This window comes from Peromyscus maniculatus, chromosome 13 (genome assembly GCF_049852395.1).
Source record: "Peromyscus maniculatus bairdii isolate BWxNUB_F1_BW_parent chromosome 13, HU_Pman_BW_mat_3.1, whole genome shotgun sequence".
Taxonomy (NCBI): domain Eukaryota; kingdom Metazoa; phylum Chordata; class Mammalia; order Rodentia; family Cricetidae; genus Peromyscus; species Peromyscus maniculatus.
This window is the reverse complement of record NC_134864.1, coordinates 38,737,691-38,764,800: the sequence shown is the minus strand read 5'-3', so window position 1 is coordinate 38,764,800 and position 27,110 is coordinate 38,737,691. Positions and strand designations below refer to the sequence as shown.

General features: G+C 41.8%; 1 long non-coding RNA gene across 3 annotated transcripts in view; it reads left to right on the top strand.

Moving 5' to 3' along the window:
* LOC107399464 (uncharacterized) overlaps positions 1–27,110 on the top strand; it is a 53,107-nt gene that overhangs the window by 14,503 nt on the left and 11,494 nt on the right. For 2 of the 3 annotated variants that reach the window (XR_001576099.3, XR_013044067.1), the window contains exon 4: positions 51–241. This is a non-coding gene — a long non-coding RNA (uncharacterized LOC107399464). Of the gene's footprint in view, positions 1–50; positions 242–443; positions 605–27,110 lie in introns of all 3 variants that reach the window. The other variant, XR_013044066.1, reaches the window with a different exon arrangement.

Sequence of the window (27,110 nt, the reverse complement as noted above, 5' to 3'; positions counted from 1 at the left end):
TCCCCTCTGCATCCAGCCTGAGGCCTGACTTAAGTTATTTGGTTTTTCAGACCTGACACAACTTGTCACCTTTAGCCTAATTAAAGCATCCCCCTGTGCGATTGCTGTAATACTTACATCAGCTCTAAAACTCCAAGCATGCTTCAGCTGCTGACCACAGGAAGGCTAACAGTGCTCTGGTCTCTAAGGAGTTGACCCCTCTGAGAACATGTCTTTAAATCAGCCAATCACAACATTTCAGGTAAGTTTAAGGGATAATGCCCACTGATTGTGTGTGTGCGTGTGCGCGTGTGTGCACGCACGCGCACGTGTGCATACACACTTGTATGTGTATACCTCTGTATGTGAAGGTCAGTGGACAACCTTGATGTTATTTCTCTGGTTCTGTTCCACTATTTGTCTGTCTGTCAGTCTGTTTTGTTTGTTTGTTTGTTTTGAGACAGAGTCTCTCACTGGCCTGGAACATGCAGCATAGGCTAAGCTCCCTGACCAGCCAGCCCCAGGGATCTGCCTGTCTCCACTTCTCCAGCTCTGGGGTTACCAACATGTCCAGCATTTTTAAACCGTGTTCTGAGGGTTGAACTCAGGCTCTGGTGCTTGCAAGGTAAGTGGGTTACTGACTGGACTGTCTTCCTAGCCTGTGTCTGTGGATCTTAATGAAGGCATAGCTGTGAGATGGTTCTCCCTCCTTCCCTCCCTCCCCCTTCCCTCCTTCCCCCTCCTCTCCCTCTTTCCACTCCTTTTGAACATAAATTCCTCACCCTCACACGTGACTCACACACACACACAGTAGCTCCTTGTAGCTGCTGTCAAGAGACAGCTAACCTCAATACCAAATTAAAACAAAGCACATACACAAACAGAATTGCTATGGGATAGTGTGTATGTCAAATGCTCTGATTGGTCAATAAATAAAACACTGATTGGCCAGTGGCCAGGCAGGAAGTATAGGCGGGACTAACAGAGAGGAGAATTGAGAGAACAAAAGGCAGAGGGAGACACTGCCAGCCGCTGCCATGACAAGCAGCATGTGAAGATGCCGGTAAGCCACGAGCCACGTGGCAAGGTATAGATTTATGGAAATGGATTAATTTACGATATAAGAACAGTTAGCAAGAAGCCTGCCACAGCCATACAGTTTGTAAGCAATATAAGTCTCTGTGTTTACTTGGTTGGGTCTGAGTGGCTGTGGGACTGGCGTGTGACAGATATTTGTCCTGACTGTGGGCAAGGCAGGAAAACTCGAGCTACACAGAACCAGGGCCATCAGAATATGAAATCACGCCACGAGCACAGCTGCCCAGAAGGCAACCAACCCTTGCTGCAAAGGTGTAGAGAACACTTTGGGCTGAGCAGACCATATGGGTTTCAGTGCCATCTCTCAGGCTCTCGCAGCCTGATAATCAGCCACGCACATAAACAAGAATGGGTGTGGCTCTGCTCCAATAAAACTTTATTTACAGGAGCAGGGTGTAGGCTGAGTTTAGCCTGCAGGCTGGAGTTGTTGATCTCTGATTTATAGGAACAGGCTTTATCATCTTTAGAATTCTCTAGAGTTATTCTCTCTCATCTTCAGGGTCCTCATGTATAGAAGTGCTAATGAATCACGCCCCAGGGAATGTGGAGAAGGTCAAGTAAGGTGGGACAGAAGAGTGCTTGGGACTGTCAGAGCTTCCCTCCTGGCAGTTAGTTCCCTTTTGAGCATCCAGTGCTGCAAGCCTTGCCTCCCTCTTCTATTGCCTGCACTGGGATAGTCTGCCTATTGCTAGTATTTCACACTTAGGAAAGCGAAGAACTAATACAATGGCCTAAGGGGGCTCACTGTTAGAGGCTACCTGTCTAGCTAGCACTCCAGGGAGAAGCTTCTAGAGCCAGGGACCTCTCTCCTTTCTCCATTTCTCTCCTTACTTTGATGCGTTACCCTTCACCTGTGTTTTCTGTCTTTGTTCTTACTATCCAAGGAAATGGGACTTCTAAGTTGCAAATCATGGAGTCAGATTTGCGTCATGTCTGCACAGTCCAGTAGCACACAGGTGTAGTCCGTAGGTGAGGGAGCTTTGTGTTGCATGGGCTCTGTATGCAGAAGGGGTTGGCATTGTCATAATTTGAATTTTGGAGGCACTGAGGGTTATGATAAATGGTGCTGGTGGCAGCACTGGTTACCGGTGAAAAAGTCACGGGCCATGGCCACGACTACTAGAGTTACAAAGAGCTTTATTAGAAAGAAGGAGGGAATAGGAGAGAGGAGAGCCAGGCCTGGAGAGAAAGAAAGATGGCAGGAGCAGAACAGAGAGCAGAGAGCAGAGAAGGAAGAGAGAGAGAGAGAGAGAGAGAGAGAGAGAGAGAGAGAGAGAGAGAGAGAGAGAGAGAGAGAGAGAGAGAGAGAGAGAGAGAGAGAGAGAGAGAGAGAGAGAGAGAGAGAGAGAGAGAGAGAGAGAGCAGAGAAAGAGGGCCGGGTCCGCATCCGGCTTTTTTAAGACTCAGATTGTATGACTATGTAGTCACCAGTGCCTGCTGATGATGTAAGATGCTAGACCCTGAGCTGCGCATGTACAGAATCCTAACAGACATGATAGAATTCTTACTCCTGTCGCAGGAGATGATATGAATTGGGGCAAAATAACCTCATTTCTTCATATGATGAAATAGTTAAAATACCTCTCTCATAGTGGTATTGGAGTGAACTATATAAAACATGTCAACAAAAGGTCAGCTGATCAGTTCAATATATATTTATTCATATTTACATAAAATTCCTGTATGTATGACATAAAAGACTCTTGGGGAGGAATTAGTAGGAGGGAGACTAAGGAGGGGGTAATGGGGGTATAGGAATATGAGCAAAGTATCATGGTATATGTGTATAAAAAAGTCTAATGAAATCCATCATTTTGTATGCTAATTAGAAAAAGAACAATAGTTTGCACAAGGGACCGGTACACAGAGACTCATGTTTCTTTTCATTGTACTCCCCCAGAGCTGGAATTGTAGCTTGTGCATAAATAGTATTGAATAAACAGATTTTTCTCACATAAATGTACTGATTATGGGTTTTCTTCCCTCTACGTCTCCCAGTTCTTCCCCACCTCCCCCCCCCCCCCCTTTTTTTGTTTTTCGATATGGTTTCACTGTGTAGCTTTGTACCTTTCCTGGAACTCACTCTGTAGCACAGGCTGGCCTCAAACTCACAGAGATCCGCCTGCCTCTGGCTCGCAAGTGCTGGGATTAAAGGCATGCGCCACCACCGCCCAGCCAGATCCACCACCTTTCTGTCTCTCATTAGGAAAAAAAACGGGCTTCTTTATTTTATTATTAGGGATAATAGCAGGATAAAATAAAACATAACAAGATAAAGCAAAAAAACTAACACATCAGAACTGGACAAAACAAACAAACAGGAGGAAAGAACCCAAGAAAAGACACAAGAAACAGACACAGATGCAGAGATCCATTTGTTCGCACACTCGGGAATCCCATAAAAATACTAACCTGGAAATCATACTATATACCCAAAGGACCCGTGAAGGCAGGCCCTGTGCATGCTGCCTCAGTCTCTGTGTGTTGATTCTGTTGATTTAGAGGGCCTTGTTTCCTTGGTGTCCTCCATCCCCTCTGGCTCTTAGACTCTTCCCACCCCTCTTTTGCAGGGTACCCTGAGCCTTGTGGGGAGGGATTTGATGGAGACATCTCATTTAGACTGAGTGTTCCAAGGGCTCTCATTCTCTGCATATTGTCTGGTTGTGGGTCTCTGTATGTATTTCCATCTGATGCAGGAGGAAGTTTCTCTGATGATGGTTAAGCAAGGCACTGATCTATGGGTATAGCAGAATGTCATTAGGAGTCATTTTATTGCTGTGTTCTTTTAGTAGACCAATAGTATTTGATTTTACCCTAGGTCCCCATGCTATCTAGTCCCAGGTTCTTGGTCACCCAAGCAGTGTGGGGCAGAGGTTCTACCTCTTCGAGTGGGTCTTAAGTCAAAATAGATGTTGGTTGGTTACTTTTACAAGCTTTGTGCCTTTATTGCACTAGCATATATTGCAGGTAGAATACCATTGCAGACCAGCGGGTTTGTAGCTGGATTGGTGTTTACATTTCTCCCTTGGTCACTTGCAGAGTACCTTCCTGAACCAAAGATGCTAACACACCACAGGGGTGAAGGCACTATGGAGGCACCAGCTTGATTTCTCTATGTTCAGTGAATTGTGTAGGTGCTGTCTTCAGCAATGTGGTCTTACCATCAGTTTGTGGAGAGCAACCTATAGTCTTGCCAACAGCTTGAGTTGTTTAGAGGTTCCTATGGGACCCTTTTGGCCAATAACTCAATTAGATGTAACCCATTCCTAATATTAGAAGCTTCATTTGATGACAAGTGCTAGTTAGGTGAGGTTCTATTTCCCCCATTTTTTGGCAATTTCGTTTAGATTACTTTCATGTATAAAAATATTTTAGAAAGCGTCTACTATATTAGGTTTCCATACTACCCCTCAAGTGACACATGATTTTAGATGTCCCTCCCTATATTCCCTCTACTGTTCGCTGTAGCTAGAGAGCTTCTCTCCAGGTCTGCCCAGCCCCCACAGCCCACTTATAAAATAAACACACAGGTGCTTATATTATTTAAACTGTTTGGCCTAATGGCTCAGGCTTCTAGCTAGCTGTTCTTATATCTTAAATTAACCCATTTCTATAAATCAATACCTTGCCACATGGCTCATGGCTTACCAGTATCTTACATGTTGGTACTCATGGCAGTGCCTATTGTTGTGATGTTCTGTTCAGAAAATATTTTCCTATGCCAATGAGTTTAAGGCTATTCCCCATTTCCTCTTCTAATAGGTTCAGTGTATCTGGTTTTATGCTATAGTCTTTGATCCATTTGGAGTTGAATTTTATGCAGGGTGATAAATATGGATTTATTTAGATTCTTCTACATGCAGCCATCCAGTTTGACCAGCACCATTTGTTGAAGATACTGTCTTTTTTTACAGTGTGTATTTCTGGCCTTATTATAAAGATAAGGCATCCATAGGTGTATGGATTTATGTCTAGTTCTTCAGTTCAATCCCATTGATCAATGTGTTTACTTTTGTGCCAATACCATACTATTTTTTTTTTAAATTACTATAGCTCTGTAGTATGCTTTGAGGTGGGGAATGCTGATACCTCCAGAAATTCTCTTATTATCCAGAGGTGTTAGCTATCCTGGACTGTTTGTGTTTCCATATAAAGCTGAAAATTGTCCTTTCAAGATCTGTGACAAATTGTGTTGAAATTTTGATGGGGATGGCATTGAATCTGTGTATTGCTTTAGTAGGGTGGCCATTTTCTACTGTTAATCCTATTCATCCATGAGCATGGAAGATCTTTCCATCTTTTGATATCTTCTTCAATTTCTTTCTATTGTGTCTTAAAGTATTTATCATACAAATCTTTCACTAGTTTGGTTAGAGTTACCCCAAGGTATTTTATATTATTTGAGGCTATTGTGAAAGGTGTTTTTTCCCTGATTTATTTCTCAGTCTGTTTGTCATTTGTATATATATTTGCAAGTAAATTTTGTATCCAGCTACTTTCCTGAAAGTGTTTCTCAGTTGAATTTTATGTATGCTATCATATCATCTGTAAGTAAAGATACGTTGACTTCTTCCTTTCCAGTTTGTATCCTGTTGGTCTCTTTTAGTTGTCTTATTGCTTTAGCTAGGACTTCAAGTACTATATTAAATAGGTATGGAGAGAGTGGACAACCTTGTCTTGTCCCTGATTTAAGTGGAATTGCTTTGAATTTCTCTCCATTTAAGTTAATGTTGGCCACGGGCTTGCTGTAAATTGCCTTTATTATGTTGAAGTATGTCCCTTGTATTCCTAATCTCTCCAGGACTTTTATTATGAAGAGGTATTGGATTTTGTCAATGGCCTTTTCTGCATCTAATGATATCATCATGTATTTTTTATCTTTCAGTTTGTTTAAATGGTGGATTATATTTATTGATTTATGTATGTTGAACAATCCCTGCATCTCTTCTAGTGGTGTTTTAATAAATACCACTAGTAATATTTGTAGACAGGCCTCTTCTCATTTCCTTCTGGATGAATAGAGAAATTAGGCTAGGTATGTGTTTGGTATGCCCAGAAACTGCTTCTCATCTTCAAAACAGTATCTCTCTGGGCCATCAGAGTATAACCCTTACTGTTCATTCACCCCAGGCATGAAGGATACTAATAGTCTCAAGGGTGGTTACTCTAGGTGGGGAAGTAGTAAGGCAGGAGTGGTCACTGGAACATGTGTGTAGGCCATTGTTGCAAACTTAAATGGCTTCTTATTCCTTTTTGCACCCTATATGGTAATACTTGAGGCAGGCCAACTTTAGAAAGAAAAGGGGGTTGTTCATTTCCCATCTAGGGAGGCTAAAAGTCCAAAGAGCATGGCACAGTCTTTTGATGAGGGCCCCTCTTAACTGCATTAGATCATGGTGATGGTGATGGTGAAAATGTGTATGGAAGAAAGACACATCTCAAAACATGAAGCCAGAGATGGATTCAGGGGTTGGGCTTGCTCTTGTAACAACACAAAGGTACATTACATCCCCTCAATGCCGGTATTCTCTTGAGTGTGGGTGAAGCTCACAGCTTCTCATCACAAACCAAGGCAGTGGCAACCATTTGTTCTAGTGGCCATAGTGTTCTACACTGCCACGTGCCTACATTAAACAACATGCCATTTCCTTTGGAAATCACTGTTGATCTGTACGTGTGTTTCTAGTGTATTCTGTGAGTGATACTCCTGAGTCCATTCTGTGTACTGGAGGTGGAAAAAGTATTTGTGCAGTTGCTGGATTTTTTTTCCTTCATTTTCCCTCTAATGAACATATTCACTTGAAAGAGTGATTAACAGTTAATTATGGTTGTTCAAACATGGGCATTGGGGAGATATTTTCTCAAAAGTGAATGAAGTTAGCCTCTCACTTCCAGGAAAACAACTGTCATAACTTGTTGGCAATGATGGAGTTGAAGCTTGAAAGCATTATTAAAATTCAGGAAAACTTGAATCGACTGCTGTGAGCTCGACAGCATCCCGGTACTTAAAATTGTTTTTCCTGATGAGATCACAGTGAAAACAAATGTGATTATTTAAAAATATTATACAGTGAAATGTGTCAACATTTGGGAAATCTGTAACTCAGTGAACGGATATTTTCCAAATGACTAATACATGGAGTTAGACAATCTCACATGGGTAAAAGGCTCATCTGGAGCAGGGGACAGACAACTGATTATAATGTTGTGGTGAATTCCTTGTTACGCTTTTGGTTTTCATGTTGTGGCTCACTGTTAGGCTTCATCACTTGCAGAATTTGGGTGTAGCAGCAAAGAAGAATAGCCCTAGACATGTGAAGAGGCTACTCAAACACTTCTGCATCCTCATTACCTGTACAGTTATATGGTGCCATGTTTACATACATGTTTTAAGCAAGCTATTATATCACAAGAGCTGGAATATGGAAGCAGATTTGAGAACACAGCAGATTTGGTTGAGGTAGGCATGAAAGAGTTCTTTGAAAAACATAAAACAATGCAAGTAGTCCAATGATCCTTTTTTTGTTTGTGAAGATAGTATTTTCCCTAAAAATATTGTAACTGTTAACATAGTCTATTTGTATTTTAATATTTTCTAAGTTTTAATTTTAATGTGCCAACACTGCCAGTCATAGGAAACATAAGCAGGGCTTCTTTGTGTGATTAATAATTTTTAAGAGCATGAATGGGTCTCAGGATTCAAGGCCTGCTACTCTAAGAAGTCCAGGCCTGGGGAAATGGCTCAATGGAGGAAGTGCTTGCCATGTAAGCTCAGGAAGCTGAATTTGGATCCTCAGGATCCCCACGCAGCTGGATGTGGTAGCATCTGTCTGTAGTTCTAGTACTCTCAAGGTGAGGTGGGAGATGGAGACAGGAGAGTCTTGGCTGCTGACAGGCCAGTTGACCTGGTGTACTTAGCAGTGACAAGAGACTCTCCCTGATTCAAATAAGATAGAAGATGAGACGTGGTGTGGTTGTCTTTTGATGTCCATACGTGTGCCATGGTATGCATATACACACAACTGCACGCGCGTGTGTACACACACACACACACACCAATGTAAAGAAGATGTATTTATATAAAAGAGCTTGCTTGAGTGTATGTATACGTCCCCTATGCACGCAGATCCCCACAGAAGCCAGAAGAGTTTGTCAGACCCCCTTGGAACTGGAATTCCAGACAGCTGTGGGGGCTGAGCCCTGAATACTGAACCTGAGTCCTCTGCAAGAGCAAGCGCTCTTAGTTGCTAAACCATCTTTCCAGCCCCACAGAAGATTTTTCTTCTTTTAAAAAGAGGCCCAGGACTTCCAGAGTACTGGGGAATGGCAGCTAAGGCTGTGCTTCTCCGTGAGGCAGTGAGGAGGAGTGGCTAGGCTGTGGCAGTGTTCAGAATATGCGCTCGGTCCAAGCAGGACAGCTATCTAGCACTCAAAATATATTGATTGTTAGATGTAGAAGGGATGATCAGATGTTCTAGTTTCTAAAGAAAGCCCAGAACTTCGGGCCTTAATGTGAAGTCTCTCAGATTTTAATTGGCAGTACACTGAAGTACATTTTTAGCTCGCTGTGTGGGCCCAAAGAAACCTCTGGGGCCAGCACGACACTGTGATGGACCTGAGTTCAACCTCTACTTCAGGCCGTGGGTTGATGTTGCTTTGTAACTGTGATGAAAATATTTATTATTAAGGGTTTGAAGAATTAGGAAAGATTTCCAAATTCTGCGGAGGTGATGCGATTCTTTTAAAGATGACAAAACCCATATATTGCTAGATGCTTAGAAGACCATTATATTCTGCATGAGGGACATTGTGCTCATGCTACCGGGAGCTGGGAGAGGGGAGGGGAGCTTGTCCTTTCTTCGTCTGAATTCTTTCTTCAGGAATTGAGTGCTTTTTGTCTCTACCCTTTACTGTAGCGAAATCAACTCCAGACAGCACAATAGCTCTTTGTTTTGTTACAGTATGGTTATACTCTACTGTTCGCAATGCTTCGCCTCCGTCTAAGTTGGCAAAAAAAAGAAATGAAGCGATGCTGGGTTCCGTGACGTTCAGCAGCTCACAGCTCCGTTGGTAACAGGAGCGAAAAACAGCTCACAAGTGCAATTGGAAAATGTGTCAGAATTGTCTGAATAAAAATGCCTTTTAATCTAATGTAGCAGGCTAATTTCAAGAAAGCAATCCACATAAAATATGCTTTTATGTTTCTAAATCAAATGACTTTAAATTTGCAAAGGGGACGGAATAACAAATGTTGCAAAGACGTAGGACTCCCTCAATAGCTTTTGATTTTCTGTTTATTTAAAACAAGCAAGCCCTTTCACAAACGAAACATCAATCATTTTGCTCAAGGTAATTGATGACAAGTTTTCAGTGCTACCATCATCTATTTTTTCATTTATGTGAAGTGAGAACCAAATCCATTTTTGAGGTCCATGGTGCATGGGAAACACATCCAGTGGAGTCATATCTTCATGGCATTGGATTTTTACTTCTTTCATTTCTACTCATGACTGGACAAGGCATTGAGTGAATGATCTGAAACAGACCTTGTATTTCACAATATGGAAGTAAGGGTGGTTATCAGAACTGAATGAAGGGTTGTCCTGGCAGATGGGGCAACTGTAGCAATCTAATAGGAGCTAGCCTCTGATGAGGGTTTATTACCTTGTTCAGAGTGTTGATCTAAATTCACTCCATGGACAAATTCTTTATTACAATGGATTTTTTAATTCTTTATTACAATGGATTTTTTAAAATGCATACTTATTTTATTTGTTTAGTTTTAATGTACATGTATGTATGTGTGTGTTGTCTGTATTTACATGAGCATGCAGTGCCCATGGAGGCTAGAAGAGGGTGTTGGTTCTCTCGAAGCCCGAGTTATAGACACTTGTGAGTCACTCAATGGGAGTGGTGGGTGATCAGGAAGTGTTCTTAACCACTGAGCCATCTCTCCAGCCCCTATAATGCCTCCTTAAGAGAGGTGCACTAGCCATTCTCAGAGAGTTATTCACCTAGCAATATGTAGCTACAAATTGAGGCATTAGCATTTGATCCTTGGCAGTAGGGTCTAGCTGTCTGTCTGTCCTTTCTGTCTTCCTCTCTATGGGTCTGTGATGCCAGTGAAGAACCAGGAGACGGGGATTGGTTGGGAGACTGTGGCTATAATTTCAGTTGCCTCAAGAACAAACATTCATTCACCTCAAGCCCTATTGTCATGGTCATTTGTAGTCAAACAAACCTTTTAGCAATCAATTTTCAGGACCCCATTTTAAGACAAAGAGTGTAAAAAAATTTTTCATTGATGAAAGATTATTTTGTTTGCTAAAAATGTAATTAATTTTATTTTTATGGTGTATATGTATCTTTGATGTATGTATGTGAGGATGTGTGCGTGTGTGCACATGTGTGGAGGTCAGAGAATAAGGAGTCAGAACTCTCTTTCTACCATGAGTCTCAGGGATTGAACTCACGTTGTCAGGCTTGTGTAGTGAACACTTTTATTCACTGAGCCAACTCACCTGCCAGTGAATGGTGAATTTGAATAAGGTGGTTGGGGGATTACTTTTAAAAGTCTAAGCTCTAAAAACTCCGGAAAATACTCTGCCTATGACAATGGTTTTATAATATCATCATCCATATGAGAATATAGAGATAATTCAGTTTGTTGGAATTTAAAAAAATAGAAATAGTTCAGAAAAGTCCCTTTGAACTTCATAATTTCTTCTTGGTAATGTCATTTACAGTCAGGTCGGCTGTCAGATTGGAGCAAACCGCTGGCGAGTTTCATTTGTAATTGAGATGTTGTGGCTGCTGCCGTCAGCTTGTGGGACTGCTCTGGGTTTTCCCCAGTAGATCCAGGAATTCTGATACATTTATTTCATATGTTTCCCATCAAAAAGAAAAAAAAGCATAAATGGTGCATTTATAATTGTATATACTGCGTTATTGAGTGTATTTCCTCAATAAGAGTGAACTTCTGTTCTTATTAGGCATTAATAAGAACCAAATCTTCTACTTGCAATTTTATATTTCTGATGATTGGAAGAATTTCCCACAGACTAGCTTCTGGTTCCATACATTTCAAATTACGTTTCTTCTCTAGTACCCACATACTTCATGCTGGGTGCCATACATCTTGTGGGTATTTTTGACTTGACATCTGGTTCTTGTCCTGGGGCCAGATAAGTTGGCCCAGTGAGTGTTCCTAAGAGCTGTTGCTACACCAGGATGGCTAAAACTGGCTTCATGCACAGAAGTAACTATCCACCAGATTCACATGAGTGCATCCCAGCCGAATGGTTCAGGTAGGTCTATAAAATGCCACTCCAAAACCTGAGACCCAGAGAAAGCTTGACAGAGTGTAAGAGCAATGGGGGCAGAGGACTTACCACTCTTAACATATTGAAGATAACATCTATTTTTTGCACGTCTTAGAAATGTGGTTGAGCATGTGAATATTGCCAGGAATCCTCAACTGGGCTTCATGACAAACTCCTCAAGTAATTGGAGAGAAAGAGCGCATCGTTGGCAGGTAGAGAAGAGCTTGACAGACGTATTATCTTGAAGAGCGTTTGATTAGTGCCAGCTAATCATCTAAGTAAAGCAGTTTTAAAAAGAGGCAAGAAATGAACATGAATTAATAATTTAATTAATCCAGAGGTTATAGCCTCATGGGCATTGAATGTCACAATAAGCAAGCTCCTAATAGGTATCTTGAAAATCTTGCTCTACAGTCATGGGACTGAGTGGGTTTTTGTGAGTTGGAGTGAAAGTTCTCCAGAAATTTTAATAATTCTCCTAGAAAATTCTATTATTGCTGTCCAGATTATTTGTGCACATTTTAAGACCATTGTTTGATGAAACAAATTGATCAGGCAGTACATTAATAGTAATTTATAATTATATATAAATTGATAATGATCTATGTATGTTAAAGCATTTATACATTTCACTAAATTAATAAGTTAAATGTTCTAATGAGAAATGATCGTTTCAAGCATGTCTTTGTAATGCAAGCAGCTATTAACTCTCATTGGTATAAGCAATACTCATATCATTTATCACTCTTCTGTGTGTAAGCCACCTCAGGCTAATCTGGACTAGCCTGTGCTCTAAGCTGTGAGCTCTATTTAAGTTTGTAGCACTATAGTGATGTTGGATTTTTCTATTCCTATGTAATGTAGTACTTGAATTCATAGCCAGAGCAATAAGGCAAGAGAAAGAAATAAGAGGAATACAAATAGAAAAGGAAGAAATCAAGGGATCACTCTCAGCTGATGGTGTCCTCTCCATACCTGAAAACCCAAAGGACACCATCAGAAAACTGTTAGACCAGCTAAACATTTGTAGTGAAGCAGCAGGAAACAAAACTAATTTAACAGCAAATGTGTGTAGGTGCACCCCCACACACTTGCTCCTGGTTATGGTCACAGGACAACCTCTGATGTCATGACTCCAGGCACTGTCTACCATGTTGTTGTTTTTAATTATTTATTTTGTTCTTTGAGATTATAATACAATTGCTTCATTTCCCTCTTCCCTTTCCTCCCTCCAAACCCTCCCACTTATCCTGTCTTGTGTTTTTTTTTTTTTTTTTCACTCATGGCCTCTTTTATTTATTTTTTTTAAATTTTCATTAATTGTTGTTAAATACTGTCTTAGTCACTGTCCTGTTCCTGTTAAGAGACACCATGACCAAAGCAAGTCTTATAACAGAAAGCACTTAACTGGGGCTGGCTTAGTTTCAGAGGCTTAGTCCATTATCATTATGGTGGGAAGCATGACAGCATTCAGGCAAAGAGAGAGAGCTTCCATCTTCCATGTTTTTTATATAGGCTTCCAGCAGAAGGTGTGGTCCAGATTAAAGACGGATCTTCCCACCTCAAAGATCCAGATTAGAAGTAGGTCTTCCCACTTCAAACGATTTAATTAAGAAACAAATCCCTTGCAGGTGTGTTCAGTCATTAGAGTTTTAGTTAATTCCAGATATAATCAATTTGACAACCAAGAATAGCCAACACACACACACACACATACACACACACACACACACACACACACACACACACACTACAGTATATGTGTGTGTATGTATACATATATAGTGTATATATAGTATATATATAGTTTATATATATATACTACACACACATACACACACACACACACACACACATATATATATAAATATATATATATGTGTGTGTGTGTGTGTGTGTGTGTGTGTGTATGTATAAAATTTCCTAAATAAAAGTATATCTTGCTCAGTCTCTATAATGTTACTTGTATGTTTTCAGGACTGATCATTTAGTATCGGATAATCAAATGAGGGTTCTTCCCCAGTGAAGACTATTTTGCCCACTCTCCACATTCTTTAGTTGCTTTAGTACTCTAGTACTTTGTGAGGTGTTGAGGCCTTGTGGTTTTTCCCTGCCCACTTTGGCATGCCCATGGTTGTTCTCTTTGCTCAGTTCATGTTTTGGCAGTCATGGTGGTGAGACTTTATGGGTGCAGCCTCTGACATTCCTAGGTGTCTTAGTTACTTTTCTATTGCTGTGACAAAGTGCCATGACCAAGAAAGCATCGAAGTGGGGCTCACAGTTCTAGAGGGTTTAGAGTCCATGACCATCAATGGTGGGAGCAGGGCAGCAGGCAGGCAAGCATGGCACTGGAGCAGTGGCTGAGAGCTTACCTCCAATCCATAGCAGAAGGCAGAGTTATAATTGAGAATGGAGTGGGCTTTGGAAACCTCAAAATCCACCCCTAGTGACACACCTCCTCCAACAAGGCCACGCCTCCCAATCCTTCCTGAACAGGTATACCACCTGGGGACCAAGTATTCAAAAATATTAGCCTGAGGGGGTCATTCTCATTCAAACCACCACACTAGGAGGAGACATAATCTCATAGCAATCTCTCAGTTCCTCGGGCTCTTACAATCTCTGCCTTATTCTGCAATAATCCCCGTACTTTTGGAGCAGTTCTAGTATAGATATATTCCCTAGTACTGGACTCCACATCTCTGCATTTTTATTGGTTATGGTTTTCTGTAATGATCTCTATCTGTTGCGAGGAGAAGTTTCCTTGATGAAGGGTGAGGCTTACACTCATCTGTGGGTATAAGAACAAATATTTAGAATGTAATTAGGAGTGAGGAAGGAGATAAATATAGAAGAAGGAGGAGAGTAAAATAGCAGTAAGGATGCCTGAAATAGTAATAAGAAATCATGTTATTAATTATCTACCTTAAAATACCTATAACACACATAAGTCACTATGTAAATATACATACACAGTTTAAATGAAAATTTCCCATTAAGGCTGACAATGTTCCCTCCAGGACCTAAAGACCATCCACCTAACTAAACCCTCAATACAAAGCATGAGAAGCCCCCTTTTTATTATTGGTTAGGATTGCCCAAGAGAATCCCAAAATGTGGTAGGCTATTGCTATTGTCCTTGGTTGACCCCCAGAGGTAGAAGTTAAGTCTCTATTGCTGAAGACACCATGCATTTCTAAAACAGGGTCCAGAGGCCCCTGAGCTGAAACTGACCTGAATGCCTCCTCCCTGAAGACCGGCTTTCATGGTACCAGAAGGAGCCATGCAAGATTTCAAAGGAGGGAGACAACCACAAGTCCTACTCTGCTATGATGCCTATGATCCACAACAACCACCAACATGGCACAATAATTGCGCTGAAAGGGCCTGAAAAGTGCCCCGCAGGTGCAGTAGTGGCAGCCATGACTTGGTGGTAACCAACAGCTCTCTAGTTGGACTTAATTCCCACTCAGCAAGAGGGGAATCATGCTGGTAATAGAAACCTGCCAAACTACTCAGGTCTAGTGAAGTCATAGATCTTGTAGGAGAACCTCACAATCACCTCTTTACTAAATTAGCATAATCTCTACCTTTGTTTGTTGAGACAGGGTCTCTTCCTGGCCTAGAGCCTAGCAAATAAGCTGGGCCTTGAGCCTGAGGAGGCCACATGTCTCTGCATTCTTATGCAGTGGTTCTAAGCACACACCACTTATGCCCATCTTTTATTTTTATTTTTTTAATTTTTTTTTTTTTTGGTGTGGGTTCTGAGACTTGGACTCAGGTCCTCATGCATTCATGGCAAACACTTTACCAACTGAATCATCTCTCCAGTCTCAAACGTTCTTTTTGTGAATAGAGGGAATACACTGTAAAAATAATGAAAAAAAAGTATAATATGGTAAATAGTAAGGTAGTTGCATAGTTGTCAATTATCAAGTATATGTCTCTTGTGTATGTCTGCACCGTTCTTTTAGGTAACTGATGTGTGACGGGTTTGTTTATACCAACATCACCACAAACAAGATTATTGTGTTGTGGTAGGACATTAACTATGACTTCAGAGTCCTCAGGAGATAGGGATGCTTCATCCATTATAATTTTATAGAATCACCATTGTATATATGGTCCACCATTTATCAAAATACCACTGTGCAGAGAATTACCTCATTTGGTTGGGATGCCCAAGTTATAAGGATTGACCCCAGGTTGTAGCATATAGTCCTCTCTTCGTCACAAGGAGGGATATGCATTTCATAAACCTGAAATTTGAAACAGTGAGTCAAGGAGAATGGCAGTTAGTGGGACTGTCACTTTTTTGCTATGCACTGTAAGGACAACAGCACACAGGAACTAGCTTAGTGTCTTAGCTCTCTGTAACTTTGGGACATGCGGTTTTAATGAGTCTGACACCCATAGGCTCATATATTTGAATGCTTACTTACCAGGAAGTGGAACTGTTTGGGAAGAATTAGGAGGTGTGGCCTTGTTGGAGGAGGTGTGTCACTGGGGGGTGGGCTTTGAGGTTTCAAAAGCCCAGGCAAGGTCCAGTCTCTCTATTTGCCTGCGGATCAGGAAGTAAAGCTCTCAACTACTGCTCCAGTGCCATGCCTGCCTGTTTTCTGCCATGATGATAATGGATTAACCTTCTAAAACTGTAAGCAAGCTCCCAATGAAATGTTGTCTTTTATAAGAGTTGCCTTGATCATGGTGTCTTTTCATAGCAATAGAGTGGTCACTATGACAGGCTGTTACTTAATTTCTCTTTCTCTGGGTTCTTCTTCTTTACAGTGGAGATGGTGGTACTCGCCACATGACATTGTTCTGAGGACTGATAGAACACCTTGAAGTTGTATAGACTGTGCTTGTTACTCAGTAAAGACTCAGTGTTTGGATGTCCTTTATCTCCTGCTGAGGCCCAGGGGGTCTCCTGGCTCCTTTGCTGTCTGAGTCCTGCTTATTTCACTTCCCTTTGCATTGTGGGTAATAACGCAGCATCTTTCCAATGAATCTCTCTCCACCAGCTTCTATTTCTTGAAACAAATATAACTTAAAAGTAATAATGCTTAAGCCTAAGAGCTCCTTCACTTTAGGGAAAATTTTATACAGTGTGATGGGTTCCAACTGTGTGTGTGTGTGTGTGTGTGTGTGTGTGTGTGTGTGTGTGTTCTAGTAGCACAAAATGAGAGCACACATTTTGTTTGACAAAAAAAATTAAAAATCAATATTTGAGGCAATAAGTACTAAGAAGTAATGTGTACTGATGGCGCTTTACATCTGTGAATGGAAGCTGAGCCTGTTAGATCTATATAAAGAGGGAATAGACAAATTGATCTGGATAATGATGTGTTGTGAAATGGATCATCATTAATACATACACAAGGTGGTTATCAGTGCTTAAATGACCAAAATATTGACTTAAGTAACTTTATCTCCCAGTGTTACTAGAGAAAATTGCTGCATCTCACTGTATTATCAGCTTATATAGATCCAACTATATATAATACGCAGCCATAAATAAGAATCAGCCATTAGAGTTAGGGAGAAAGATCATTTTGATAGCCCACATTCCATCGCATTAGAGAGCGTAAAACCCAGTATTATGCACCAAATACACTTTTGTTTCGCAACTTGCTGTCTTTGTGATTTCCATAAATTAGATGTATGGTGGCAGGCTCAATTAACTCCACAGAATAAAAATAGTAATTTTCAAACTTAAAAGCATCTCTGTGTATCTATACAAGATGCTTCCATACCATTGAATGAATAATAAATACACTGATAAAAATAGCATTTTCATCAAATTTGGAGTGGAAAATAGAATCAGTGGGGATATTAATGAATAGGAAATCTCCAAATGAGTTCCCAAGTCCATTAAGAATTTTAATGCTGCATTTGAAACTCATAACTTCAGGCAATGCCCTGCCAGACTTGACTTTGACAATGCTCAGTAACCTGTTTTACGCACCTCCTTTTCTTTACACCTGAAACTTCCCAAGAGGAAGTTTCTGGAAGAAGCATCTATTTCACTTTTAGTAAGGCTTGAGTTCCTCTTCAGTAGGCTTGTGGACACAACACAGGAAGAATATTGATCATTTAAACTGGGTGAGATTTGGGAAGGCATCAATGCTCATCCTTGGCCAATAGATGGTATGTTGAAGCCTAGCGTGAAAATGTTCCCATGGAAGAACAAAGGGATCTGGCAGAGCCAAATTTCATGCCAAACCCCAGCTCAAGATTGTTTTTATTGTCTGTGTGAGCACTTATCTTCCATGCATGGAAACTGAACCCTGGAGAGGTTGCCTCACCAGGAACATTAAATGCTGCTCAATGGCTAATGGAGACCATCAAGCCTTTTGATGCTCTCTGTTGGTTGGGATCTGAGACTGTGGGTTTGTGAACTGATGGTAGGGATGGTTCCTTCAGCAGGGGATATTGGCAGCCACCAGTAAACACCCTGTGATCTACAGATGACTTCCTCTACAGCTTCCCACATCTACTAGGTTTTACTTTTCATGAGGACGTTTCTTTCATTCATAGCTAGACATTAGGCTGAAGATAAAAATACTAGTAGAAAAAGTATCAGTTCAAATTTGTGCCAACATACTCTAGATTTCCACAGACCTTGCCAGTCAGTGGGTACAGATATGATCTTAGTAACATTAGGACTAACGTTACTGACTCTAAACTGCCTGCCACTGGTGTAGATTTAAAAAAAAAAGCAGATGACTTCTAGCCTAGAGTCTTTGGGGTTTCCTGCCCACACATTGGGAGGACAGAAGTTCTAGAATCAACCTGTGCTTGGTAGTGACAGCCTCCTTTACACCGGCCTGCATATTCCCAGAGGGCTTTGCAAACCCAGCAATTGATTTACATAACCTTGTTGTTTATTATCTTCGACTCATTTGTCTTTATCAGTCTTGTCATTTCTCTGCTTCGGTTCATTCATTCAGCGGAATTTGATTGTGCTCCCATCTAATTACAATCCAGGAGCTGAGAGTACCATGATGGATGGCTAAGGGTGGTTCATGGACCAACAGCGCTTATATTCTAGAGGCAGATATAGATAGCACACAAGGCAACAGCAAAAAAAAAAAAAAAGGTTTACAGATTTTGGTGAGAGTTAGGTAGGAAATATACAACTCGTTATAATGACGGATAATGGCGGGTCTGAGAGCAAACCAGACCTACGTAGGGTAGTCAAGAAAGGCCTTTCTGAGTCCTAACCAGTAAGTAATGGCAAGAGATACAATAGCTCAGAAAGTGGGATTTAAGGTCAAGGCAGCAACAGGTGGGCTCTGAGAGCTGGCACAAGGCTGGTACAGCAGTGACTTCTATCTTGTTAGAGATATAGGGAAAATGAAGAGAATAATCAAGTGAAGGGGGTTCGAAGATCACAAATTCTGCACAAATGTTAATGGCTGTTGGTGGAAATACATATGGATTCAGGGGTGATTTGATCTAATCTAGTTAGTACAGAATATGGCCTCGGGAAGAAGATTGCAAAGTGGAATGCGAATCACCGCTTTACTGATGGCTGGCTGTATCCATCACTGGGGTGGATGGGGGTGGAGGGGTGGGGGGGTAGAAGTGGTGGGGGGGGCTGGGGGTAGTCTCTAGCAGCCTAAGGCCGTGCAGCAATCAAACCTTTACTAGTTTAACCAGAAGGAGATGCAATGGCAAGGGGCTATACCTCTGACTAAGTGTGAGAGGCACAGTGAAGAGCTGTGGTGCTGAGTGGCTGCTGCTGAGGGCTCTCTGCTCCTCCAAGAGGGAGAATTACAACCCCGGGGCGATGAATCACCATTTCAAGGCAAGATGTGAAAGCCAGAGGGGTCTCTAGCAGTATTTAAAGAAGCTTTAATCTCCTCTAATTGGCAAGCAGATGGAGTAGAGAACTTATTTGTTTGGGAAGTGGGGCCTCAGAGAAGACTGGAAGGACTCGGCTGCCCAGATTAAGGACCTAACAGGCAAGAGAGTACTCTACTGTATGGGATGAGGATAGCTGGGTCGATGCATTTAAGGTTTTGAATTCAAAATTCTTCCTGACATGTTGGGCCCATAGGAGAAGTCTGTCTCCTGGTTATGAAACCCTTGTTGTACTTCCTTGCTTGAGGATCATGCAGAGAGATCACACGGGACAGGCCAGTGACAACACCTCATTGTACCTCTGTTTCTTTATTTTTTCACCATTGAACCAATAACTAGGGGTGAATTCCCTTATGAGCAGATTGGAAAGAACTAGATATGTTAAAGGAGGAGAAAACTATAGGCCATAGGAGCTGTAGGGTATAGTCAATGTATATCAGTAGGAACTTAGAGAGGATGTAAGTGATTGAATCTCAAGGGATAGGTGGACCATAGATTTGGATAGGACATTGTTTACCAATATGGACTTTAATGATATGAAATGTTATGTATTATCGATGATTGCAGGTGATGGCAATGCATGGCTCTCTGGAGCTTTAGAGAAAGTGAGGGTTTCCATACACCAACTGAAGGTGATGATTTGACGGATGGCAAAGGGAAGGGATAAAAGACCCAGATGTGAAGGGAGCATGTGAGAGTGTAGCAGTCTATGAGACTACAAGTCTCCCCATTTGACTGATTTCCACAGGAAAGCCAAGAGGGATACCAATGTGGGTAAGAATTGTCATAGAGATTGGCCCCTAGAAGTCCAAAGGGCTGGGAGGATAGGGAATCATGTAGAACAGGATTCTGAAAGGAATAGTGGCCTGGTGGCTCAATTAAGAAGACTGATGTGACCACGGTCAGCAGTTAAAGCCAGAAGAACAGCTATGGGGACAGACCCAAGACAGTGAAGGCAATCTTGAATAAATGTGTTGAAAGAGAGGACAACAGGTCTCCCTTACAGTCTTCAAAATTAACTGAAGCACTAAGATTTTCTTTCTTTCTTTTCTTTTCTTTTCTTTTCTTTTCTTTTCTTTTCTTTTCTTTTCTTTTCTTTTCTTTTCTTTTCTTTTCTTTCTTTCTTTCTTTCTTTCTTCTTCTTTTTCTTTTTTTGCAAGTTCATTCTTTAAATTTGTTCTAGGAACACAACCACACTCCTGGAAATGTTCCTTTGAGGGGGCAGTTTTCTTATTAAAACACATACATTAGGGGAGGCACGTAATGGACACTGTTTTTCTCCTTCTGGATTCCTGCTCACCAATGATGCATCAGCCTCAGCCCCTGGAATAGTGGTGGCTCCTGGTTCACTGCTCTGAACTCAGAAGGAATTACATCTAGCCCCAGAGAACGGCTGCACCCAAGGTATGCACCTTATTCTAGGAGATAATCTATGGCCAATAACTGACTGCTTGGGAAATCAAAAGGCCTGGCTTCTTATGTCAGTTTGGAAGAATTGCAGCCTCAGAGTCCATCACAGGACTTTCTGAAGTCTCCACCCTAGCCTCGTTGTGGGGTAGTTGCTCCCTTCATCCAATTCTGCCTCCTTCCCTTCTTGATACCCTGGCAGTACTCTCCAGGCAACCTTTCATGGGCAGCTTCCCATCTCAGAGTCTGTTTCCAAGGATCCCAATTTAAGACACTGCAGCCATGGAAACAACCTCAAACCCGGCTCTTCGGTCCTTGTAGGTGAAGCCAAGGCCTAGAACCTTGATTGGACGGAATGTCTCTGTCCTCCTGGGAAAAGGGTATAAAAAGGTTTTAACCACGTTGCTCTGAGCTATTTGCATCTGGAGCCCAGGCCTCGGCTGGGGGTTTAAATTTGTGAGCAATCATTATTATATGCCTAGGGGGAAACTCCTTGGTTTGGGAAGTAGGGGAGGTAAAGGTAGGGGGTGCTGTGAGAATTTAGGCTGTGCCTTTTCAAGGAAAGGATTTTATAATGAGAGGCAGTAGGATAAAATCAAATGATGGAGAGGGAGAAGGAGGAAGAGGGAGAGTTCTGTCAAAGATATCGTGGACCACCTGTAGGTTTTTATCTTTAACAATGGTTCCACCGTATTACGTTCAGGTAGATGAACAATTGTTGGGCAAAGACACCTGAGGCAGGAGGCCCCTTCTGACATTTCAGAAGCTACATGCTCCTTTTCTGTTAAGCTAGAGGTTGTGATTCTTCGTCCATATTCTTCCAGTTCTGGTGCTTGGGGGGAATCCTTGGCCATCTCATTCATCAGAATTTCCTGCCTGCGGTCAGCTTGGTTAAACAGAGGCTACTGGGCGTGGCGAGCGTGGGACAGTTCAAAGCAAGCTTATTAAGCTCATGTATGAGCTCTTGGTAGGGAAAGGAAGCTCATCTGTGCGGAAGGACCTTGGTGTCAACTCCACTTCTTGGTGGGCCATGGCTGGCTAGCTGCCATGGCCAAGGGCTTGAACTGCAGCTGGCTAGTTCCATGTGCTCCGTGCCTGCCCTCTTGGGTGGCACTTTGCCCCTGAGGCTGAGAGGAGCAGTCCAGCTTGTGTAAAAATGGGTTCCCTGCTCAGGTTTGTAGATGGCTTGCCAGGCAGAAAAATGTGTTCTGCAGCAGGCTTTGCCAGCTGCAGTTTGTGGGTAAGGGGCGGGTGGAGGGAGCCCGGCTTGCATAGGCAGGGGGTTGTCATTTTTAGACCATGACTAATAAGAAATCTGGATTTTCTCAGTTGTAAAAACTCTTCCCAGCCTTCCCTTTCCCTCTCCACAAGGTAATTGCAAAAGTCTAGAGCTCTGGGGTTATTTTACGTTCTCTTTTGATGGCCTAAAGCGAATTAGAAGCTGGAAAACATTGTACATGGGAAACACTATATGTGTATTGTGTATTACATCTTAGGCTAAATGTTACATGAGAGCAAATGGTTTAAGGGAGTTTGTATTCACAAAAGAGGTTGGCAATCATCTTAAGCCCAACATTTGGCCCACATTAGCAATTTTCAAATATTCATGTTTATATTTGAATACAAAGATTTCTTATTTCAAACCAATTGCTGCTGATCAGTAGCATAACTTCAAATTTGCTACAGCCTACAGGGATGGGGAGGAGGGGAGGGCCGGAGTGAAAGGGAAACTTTGAACTGAGAGTCAGAAGGCCTTGATTTCCATCCTATTTGCTTGTTAGCGCCATGTTGGTCAATGTATTTCTTTTCCTCTCAGTCCATTGATGATGACAGTGGTGACTTCTGTCTTGTCAGAGATAGAGGGGAAATGAACAGAAGTAATAAATGTGAAAGGGGATCGAAAATCACAAATTCTACACAAATGTTAATAATGGCTGTTGGTGGAAATATATATGGAGCGATACTACAGCTTAAGAATATTCAAGCAACACCTAGTAAAATTCAGGTCCTGGTTCTGATTTTAAGCTATCTTAGTAAAGAAGGTTCTGAGATGTCATGGGTTTGAGTCATAAACAAGGAAGGCGTACAGCTCTAGGCTATATGGCTGTCAGTGAATTCCTTTCCCTTGATTCCTATATTCCAACAGTATTTGCTCTACCAAAGAAATGCCTCTGCTAATGTGTCTATTTCTTTGGAACTCATTACTGTAACTACTAGTTTTATCTCTTTGGAGTTTTTCAGTCATTGGGATTTCAAACCACATCACCTTTGCTTTTTAAAAACCCAACATTCTACAGTACTATTTTCACAAAACACTCCACTGTGCAACCTTTAGGAGAAGTGCAATGGTAAGAGTCTACCACAAAGCATGCAGTCTACCTGCCTGTCATCTAGTCATATTGTAGGACCAGCAACCATCTGTGAGGTAGGATAAGAAAAAGAATTGTATAATCAATCAAGTGAAGTCCATGTTCTCAAACCTTCACCAAACTTTCCCGTTTGCTTTAGGGAGCTGGAGTCAGTAGAATGTTTGGGTTTCAAGCAGCAGAGCAGACAACTTTCAATGTGGATGAACCTCAAGGAAATGCATTATTTCACCGAAGACCATAGCACCCAGTCAGGCTCTGGAATGAGTTCATCACAGTCTAGACTTCAACCTCCCCCTGACTTTGTCTTCATGTTGATGCCACACCCCACTCCTTGCTATTATTAAGAGGCCTGTTGCACTTCTAGATATCAAGACAACACAGAGACACTCTCCCAAGGAAGAAAGAGCCCCCCCAGCACCTTCTTCTCAGAATAGAGAAAACCAACTTTTATTTGATGCCTTAGGTAGATTTTCTTCCACGCCTAATTGGCTAGAGTTAACCCACATGAGCATCCATACACTAACACTTGGCAAAGAATTACTTTGTCTATAGTAGAGAGGGTGGATCTTCAGGGCTATGGGTGAGCTGCCTTTCTCTGCACCATTCGAATAATCAAAACAATGGTGTGAGCACCTGAAGAAACTTGGGTTCAGAAAGGATGGAAAGAACAGGGAAGAAACAAGTTGGGTAGACAGCCCAATGTATCCACTGTTAAACTCCTTCAGAACAGACTTTGTGTAACTAAAGCATCAAAGATGGCTATCCATGACTGCCAGAAGTATTCATATAACTCTTTAAATAAGAGCCAAGATTGAGAAGAAGTCAAAATAAGCAAGGGCAAATGAGGGATAAAAGCCTGACGAGGGGGAAGTGTCTTTCAATTCCTTTCCAAAGATGCTGGCAGCCTCCTTCAGAAGGAGACCGAAGGAGGAATCCCCAGGAAGGTCAGGAGTGGCTCCTGACATCATTTTCTTATTTCCTTTCTACTGAAATTATAAAAAGCAAAGGTGTACTCTGAGAGAATGTGGCAGAAAGCTGTGAGAAGTTATTTCAGAATTAAGCTATAAAAGAGGGAAATCATGATTTCCTAGATGGAAACAATTCCAGCTGGCAGTTGGGAAGAGCAATATAGGATTTTGATTCTAAATTGGCTTAAAATCCAGAGCAATCCCTAGGAGGCTTTGACTCTAAAGTAATTATGATGCTGAGTGATTTGGAAGGCATTCTGAGCAAATCTCGGGACTAAAGCTAACCTGGAAAAAAAAATCAAGTTGCAGTTGATAGGTATTGTTTACTCTTTTTATGTGTGCTTAAATGTGCTTTGTGTAAAAGCTTGTTCTGTAAAAACCACTGACTTTGTTGGTGACTATTGTTTGGGTGGAACACTACTGTTATGCTCCCCAACAGTTTGGTAGAAGAGTCTCAGTTGTACTTGCATCCAAGAGGGAAGCCACCCATCTGTCTGATGCTGTCCCTGAAATTCTGCAAATAGGAAAAGAAGCAGGCATCCCAGGATGGTGATGTTGCAGGCTTTCTCGGTTGCTATAGGCATTCCTAGCTTTGATTTGGGTGGGCAATGTCTGTGCTGCTGCCTAGGTGGTATGTTTCTGTCTCCTAAGCTTGCTTCTCTCTGGACACTCTCCCATTCCCAATGACGTCCTGCTCTTGGTAGACATGCCTCCCTGACTGAAGACACATCCTCTTCTGTTCCTGCCGGCATAGTTACTCCATCAGTTCTTGGAAATCCCTAGGATCGCTCAACCTTGCATATGACTTTCTAGACAAGGTCATTTCTGTCTGTAAAGCAGATGTCACAAGAACTGTTGCTGGTGAGAGATCTTGTCATACTGTCACCAGATTCTTCACATAAAACTTCTCAGGGGCTCAGTGGGGACAGTCAGATTCAGCTATGGCTGACAGAGGAGGTGACTATTTTGATGGCATAGTCATTGAGTTCTGACCTTTGTGATCTGATTGTCTCTAGCCATTTTTAGATTTTAAAAATTATTATTATTATTTTCTTGTTTATCTGTATTTCTTTTTTAAAATTTCTTTTTGGAGAATTTCATACATGAGCACTTCAGCTAAATGACTCCTCCTGCTCCCTTCCCAATTCTATTGCCTTCCACTTCCCCCGACTCCATCTCAAATTCATGACCTCTTCATCTCTAATTATTTTTGTTACACATACAAAACACACACATACACATTTACTATTATTGTTGTTGTTGGTGTTATGTGTATGTACGGTGTGTATGTGTGTCACACAGCATGTGTGTGGAGGTGTGAGGACTACTTTGTGTCGTTGGTTTTCTTCTTCTGTATTTACAGTTTATGGTTTCTAGGATTGAACTCAGATTGATCAGCAGGCTTTCACCCACCGACTCACCTCGCCAGTCTGATTCTTAGGGTGGAATTCAGCAGGGATGACTGCAGACACATGCCAGCAGTCTCTCAACACGGTCCTGGTGCAGATTTCAGCTATGTGTGCTTTTGTCACATAGTCACTGTGCTGGCTGGGATAAGCTGAGAGGAAGGGATCTTCATTGAGAAAATGCTTCTATGGCATTGGCCGGTAGACAAGTCTGTAGGATATTTTCTTGATTGATGGTTGATGTGGGAGGGTCCAGTGTCATTGCAGGTGGTACCACCTCTGGGTAGGTAGTTCTGGGTGCTGTAAGAAAGCAGACTGAGCAAACCACAGGGAGTAAGCCAGTAAGCAGCACTCCTCTGCATTAACTCCTGCCTTCAGATTCTTGCCTTAAGTTCCCGCCCCAACTTCTCTGGATTGATGAATTACAAGCTATAAGAGGAAATAAAATCCACCTTTTTTCCTCATTACTTTTGGTCATGGTATTTTATTAGAACAATAGGAACCCTAAGATAGTCACTGAGTCCATTGCTAACAAACTGTTGATTGAAATAAAGTTTCTTGACAGGGCACAGGTTAAAAGCAGAGAGTACTGTGGACAAGATCAGAGCTCAGGGTACCAGTTTGGGGTCTGTTGGTTGAGCTTGGACTAGCTGGATGATGGTACCATCATAAGGGAGCAGAATGGATAGATCGATTTTAATAGCATGCCAAAGAGGAGATTGAAAGGAGGCAGGTCCTACTTCTTCTGATGCCAGCAGAGTCATGCCATGTGCAGAGGCAAAACGTCTTTGTAGCCATATATACAGCCTTGATAATGAAAGCTGCACATTTCCCCCTCTTCTCCTCATGGTAATAAAGAAAAAGGGCGTGTGGGTTGGTATGGTTCCCCTTTTCTCAGTGGCATTTCTGTTGGGATGATCCCAGTGATAGCCCTTGGCTCTAGATGAGTGAGCCAAAGGTTCCTGTGAAATTCCTGAAGGAGGTCATCCATACCACAGCCATCTCTTACATGTGTTCTGTACTTCCTCTCCCGGATCTGTATGTTTTTACTTCCATTTATTATTATTTTTGTCTTTCAATAATAATAGAACCACTCATATGTTTTCTTTATTTTATAAGAAGTATGTTTTGTATATTCCCTTTTGTAATCCCTACAAAGCTCTGTAGTAACCTATGACTCTAAAATGAAACCAAGGCTCAGCAAACTGTCTAACATGGGAGTAAATGGTGAGGTGAGATGTGAACCCCAACTTGTGATTCTCTAGAGTCCAGTCCACTCAGCTGAGGGTGTCACCCTCTTTGAAGCCCCCCCCCATGTGGTGACTTAAAGCTAAGTGGATGATGGCCATGCAAATTGGCCGCCCATAACTTAAGGATTCCCACGTAACTCCACAGGCAGCTCACTATTTGACTTCTGTTTATGGAGGCAATAATGGCTGTACCATTGAAAGAAGTCCGCTTTTCTGTGTAAGAACTATTTCTCTCAGAGCTTGGTGGCTGAAAGTCAAATCAACAAATCCTATATTGTGTTTTCAGTTGTGATCGGAGTGGACCCTGTATAGAACAAAAGGAATTTAAATGTGAAGTTAAGATTGATGGTTACCATATGGCCGAGAAAGGAGCACAGAGGTAGCCACTCTCATCAGGAAAAGGCTAGGGTGTCATCCAAGGTTGTACAAAGAAAATGTTTAGTCC